This window comes from Palaemon carinicauda, chromosome 1, assembly GCF_036898095.1.
Source record: "Palaemon carinicauda isolate YSFRI2023 chromosome 1, ASM3689809v2, whole genome shotgun sequence".
Lineage (NCBI taxonomy): Eukaryota > Metazoa > Arthropoda > Malacostraca > Decapoda > Palaemonidae > Palaemon > Palaemon carinicauda.
The window spans coordinates 162,726,424-162,732,088 of NC_090725.1; positions in this window are offsets into that span (position 1 = coordinate 162,726,424).

The following is a 5,665-nucleotide window of genomic DNA, read 5'->3' on the forward strand; positions in this document are numbered from 1 at the left end:
GATGATATAATGAGGCCTTTCTGAAAAGGATACATTTTACCTCTGACCCATAATTCTTGAGCAAATATTATCATTTTGTCAAGAATGTCAATTTGGTGTTTCTCGCCCAAAAACGCATTTCTGCTAGCTTTTACAGAGTCGTATCTCATACAAGAATTCAGTATATCAAACCACTGATCAATCAACATTATTAAATCAGAAGTCTCCCTACAATGCATACTTTTGAGTAAACCTTTACTGTGACAAAAATCTATTGCATTTGCCACGGATGAAGAAAATAGCTGTACAGCAAGTTTTACATTCTGTCTTTTAAAACCTCTGACAGTTAAGTGAGTCATATTTATCTTAAGAGGTAACTTTAAATCACGAGTAGACAGAGATAAAAGTTCTGAAATTGGATTTGATGTAATCATTTGACCTGAAATCATAAAACCAGTGTCAATTAGATTATTTCTTATCAATTTCGTGAACTGAGGTGGGTCTGCAAAAACAAAACACAGTTCTAGATGAATCAGCAGGATTAACAAAACAATTTTGATCAACATATATGGCAAGCACTTTAAGCAGACCTTGATTGGTACTTCCCATATCTGATGTAATACTTACAATAGGGAAACCTGCCTTCACACACTGATAAATCAAGGTAAACAAGATATCTTTCGTCATGGGTTGATCAAATTCATAATAAACTGGTTACTTCCATTTACCAAAGAGACCACGTACCATATCCACTTGTAGCTTACTTGTTTATGAGGTCACATATATCCTTCCATTAGATCCATTGAAGGGTCATCTGTCTTCTACCTTCATTTCATCGAAACAGAGAACAGAAATTTTTTCAGTATGGGACATAGTTTTACTTTTAGCAACCATTAACTCAATTACAGGTAAAAATATACCAGGTTAACAACTTAACTGCCTTGCCCATCGATTCAGTGTTGTAATGCCAGGGAATGGTGATTTACAAGATATTCTCAAATATTGATAGGTTTTAGGACTCATTGCTCCAAAGAAATATCTGAATTAGACAATTTCCGAATTGTTTCCCTGAAAAAAAAAAAAATTCAAATTGTTCTTCAGAAAAGAGAGGTTTCAGCGACATTTTTACTCACTGAAGTTTTGTATTTGCAACGGATAAATACCCGATAAGCTCTTTAATTCTTAGCCTTCAATTGTGCATTTTTCTGCTTCAGACTATTGATTTCATATTTCAAACTTTCAATAATTGTTACTTCTGTTTTTCTTGCTTCAGATCATTTGCCTCATCTTCGTCCCTTCTAGCTTTAAGTAGAGCTTCAGTGGCGGTTCTTTTCCTCTCACGTCTCTCTGCTCTCTCGCTTTGGTCTGGATCTATTGTATGAAAGTAGAATACACACACACACACACACACACACACACACACATATATATATATATATATATATATATATATATATATATATATAGAGAGAGAGAGAGAGAGAGAGAGTTTGGGCCTATTCATAGATAACAAAAACTGTTGGATAATGCGGCTAATGAAAGCCACTTAATTCTCCAAGCACTACGTTACTAATCAATAGGTCTATGGTTTTATTACCAGATTCAACGCTCTGACCCTACAATATCCCTTGGGGGAATTTTTAACAAATAAAAGAAAAAGCCTAATTATCATCTGCACAGGAAGACTACTTACAAAAAGGTCACTACACATGGGCCTAAGAAGCTGTTGGGTGATTTGGCTAATAAGAGCCACTGAATTCTCCATACACTACGTGATTAATCAATAGGTCTATGAATTTATTACCAGATTCAACGGTCTGACCCTACAACTTCCCTTGATGGGATTTTTAACAAATAAAAGAGATAGGCCTAATTATCCTCTGCACAGGAAGACTGCTCAGAAATAGGTCACTACACATGGGCCTAAAAAGCTGTTGGGTGATTTGGCTAATAAGAGCCACTTAGTTCTCCATACACTACATGACTAATCAATAGATTTATACTATTATTACAAGATTCAACACTCCGACCACACGATATCCCTTAGTGTTTTTTATTTTTTTAAATAGAGGAAATAGGCCTAATTGTTGTCTGCACAGGAAGACTACTCAGAAATAGGTAACTACGTATAGGCCTAATAATCTGTTCGATCAACTTTACATTCATAAAAAGAAATTATGAAAAAAATGGATAGCCTTAGTCTGATAACTTCTTCATATATTGCATAGGATAGGCCTATTCTAATTTTGTACATCATTTTAAGAACTTAGTCCAGGCAACTTATCAAGGGAAGTTATGTCACTATAAACTGCACTAATAAGATTGTAAACAAATTGTTAAACTATACCTGACTTTACGTTCTTAACAGGTAAATTTAAAGAGGGAACTGCAGTTTTCTTTATTCTGTGGTAACTTCTCTGGTAAAGTTGTGATAACAGCAGTTCATGTTGAAGATTTCTTTCCTAACCTTCTGTCCGGCAATGGAGAAAACAAATCCTGGCATCATTAACATTAGTGCTATCTTTTCCTTTACATGAATTAATCTATACTTTGGACACCTCGGGGCCTTTAGGGAACTTGTGATAACAAATCCCTTTCCGTCTGGAACTACTAGTGCACCCAAATATGGAACACACACCCATAATCGTGGGGTGCAACAATGCAACTGACAGAGTGACACTGTGACAAGTGCATCTCCCAGTCGATGAGCTCCAGTGATGTCACTGGAGTAGGATATTAGCAATCGGATCCCTCGGTGAACAAACCTTATGTTATTCCATTTTGGGATTTTCCATCATCGAATTATGCACACTCATGCCTGAGGATTTCCATAACCTAACGTTGGTAGGACCTACTATCGTTTCCAGAGGCCGTGTAATAGTGTTTTTCCCAAATATCTAACAAACCGGCTTATGAATTTCCATGAAACTACAGCAATGAATGTTTCAAACATTGGCCTAATTTTTGGTGATACAATGAATTGACAGATGTGCTTAATTAACCCGTTTACTCTTAGAAAAAAAAGAGGAACTTCTTCCCTTCCTTCAGAGCGTTTCGAAGAAGTGTTACTTAATCACGTAACTGTGACGCAGAGGTTCCCCCAACCTTCCTTCGGCGTTTACACCTATGGCTATCCTAGTACTCACCCCCCCCCCCTTCCTTCTTGCCTTCTTTCCTTCCTTCCTATTGTTATTAGGATACCGAGTAAATCCCTGTTAGGAAAGACTGTGTACTGCACATATAAAATGAGCCGGAAGAGCAATAAAATGTTTTATGGTGGTAGATAATGATTAGATGGTTAACACAAATTATCAAACATAATAGAAGAGGTTTAAAACAGGGGTGTGGAATCGCACTGAGAGATATTCTACTCGGACTCCTACAAATTTTAGATTTGCGACTAAAAAAAAAAAAAAAAAATAAAAAAAAAATAAAAACATTAGTAGAAATAGAAAACAATTTTTTACCTTGAGAGTGATGATGAGTAAAATGTGTGTCCATTTCTTGTTTTTTTTTTTCTTCCCTCATAAATCTATGGTTTCCAGCAATTGGTGATAACATTATTTTGGGAAAGCAAAGCTAATGAATACTTTGATACGAGTATATCAGCTTGGCATGTAGACAATGTCAATGGATTTCTCAAAGTAAGGTTGATTGGTTCATTAATCGAAGTCTGGTATAATTCCAGTGACAAAGTCGCAATGATATTTGTCACATACCTTTTAAGTAACAAAAATAGGTACTGGTACTTGTAACGTAAATAAATATATAAAACTATAGGTTGAAATATAATAAATCTTATGTATATATATATATATATATATATATATATATATATATATATATATATATATATATATATATATATATATATATATGATTTCAAAATTTATCAAATGGCCGATGTCAATGCCCTTATATGAAACATCTTTTAGAAGTCTACCTTCTAAGGAATTCAAGCTATTCTCTTTGGTGAAATTGATATGATAAATTATATCAAACAATGCTCTCTGTCATTTTCTTCCTGGCAATTGATGAATCGAGTAATCTGTGTTGTATGGAAGAATGAGTCCTACGGCTTAACCTAAAGAAAACTATATTTCTATTGCTTTACCAACACTCTCTTGAAGTGCCAAGTGTAGGATTAGCATGGCTTCTTTCGTCTCCTGTCATAAGTCTCATTCTTGATCTTCAATGTAAGTGAGTGGGTAAGATATGAAACGTTGGTCTTCTGTTTAGGTAAAGTCTAAAGTCACGAATCACATTGCCAGGTATGCTGAACTTTTACTGACAAAGAATTTCGTATTGCTTGGGGTAGGTCATATGACAATTATCTATGGAGTTAAACCGGCGTTTAACAATTCGGGGGATGGGAGGTACAGGGGAAGAAACGTTATAACAACGTCACTGAGGGACGTCATCACTTTTACGAATGTGTGGGTGGCTAAGACTGGCTTTAGCCTCATTTTCTTAAGTAAAAAAGTTAATGAAACGTAATTGGCAATGCACAGTATTTCCCAAAATTAGGCCATTGTATGAAGCGCTCCCTGCTTTGATATCATGGAAATCCATCAGTTATTTTAGGAGTTATTTAAAAAAAAAAAAAAAAACACTATTACACGGCCTCTGGAAACGATAGTAATCATTGATTATAAACAATACACGGAAAACTCGCTAATTCCATCTCAATGATAGTATAATTTTTCGAGCATAAAGAGTATCTATATCTTGGTCACGACTACATTTTTAGGCAATGCTGCATTCGTCAAATGATTAGATGGAAACTCGCTCACAATTATTTCTGATTTATGCTCAAGTAATTTGATAACGGCCTTTAAAATTTATGGTTCGATATCTAACTGACTAACCCAACTATTTAATGTAGAAATGGAGGAAAAGAGTACTATACTAATCACCACCTTCCTTGTAAGCAAACTGTAAAATAGTAGATACCGGAAAACAAAGGCTGTTCAATCAGACCATGGTACGGTGTAACGTCATCAATCACCGCATGGCTAGTCTACGCAGTAGAGGACACCGTTTGGGTCGCTGATGGGTAGAACTGGTATTCTATAGACATTGTTTGACCGTACAGGCCAATCCCACCGAGATTGGCAGTATACAGTAGCCCGTCAATCTCGTGCGTATCTGGTCACGGTCTAGCATGTTGACGGGGTTGACTCGCCTATTTTGACACGTACAGTATTCTATACTTCGTCTCTTGATCGATGCACTTTTTATATTATAAAGGTAAACTGATTGCATTTCACATTTCATTGCTCTTTATTTTAGGTTTTCCCCTCACATTTTCCTTCACCATGTTATGATTTCCTTAAATTTCCTCTCCCTTTTCATAGTGTATTCTATCTTTGAAACCACACAGTATTCTGCCTTATTCGTGCAATGGTATCTTGTATTCTGATTATAAACAGGTATATTATGTATTATATAATTTTGATTGGTGTATCAATAAATGTTTACTACAAAATATTTCGGACAGCATACCTTCAAGACCCCCCTCTGAAGATATGAAGAAAAATCTGACCTGCGGATTAACTGATTTAGCCTGTTACACTAATCTTGCTTTTTTTCGAGAAGAGTTTGACAATTAACTCTTAACTCCTGGTCATTTCCATTTTTATAGTTGTAGTTCTCAGTTTACTGGAATTATTTGCAATCACAGTTT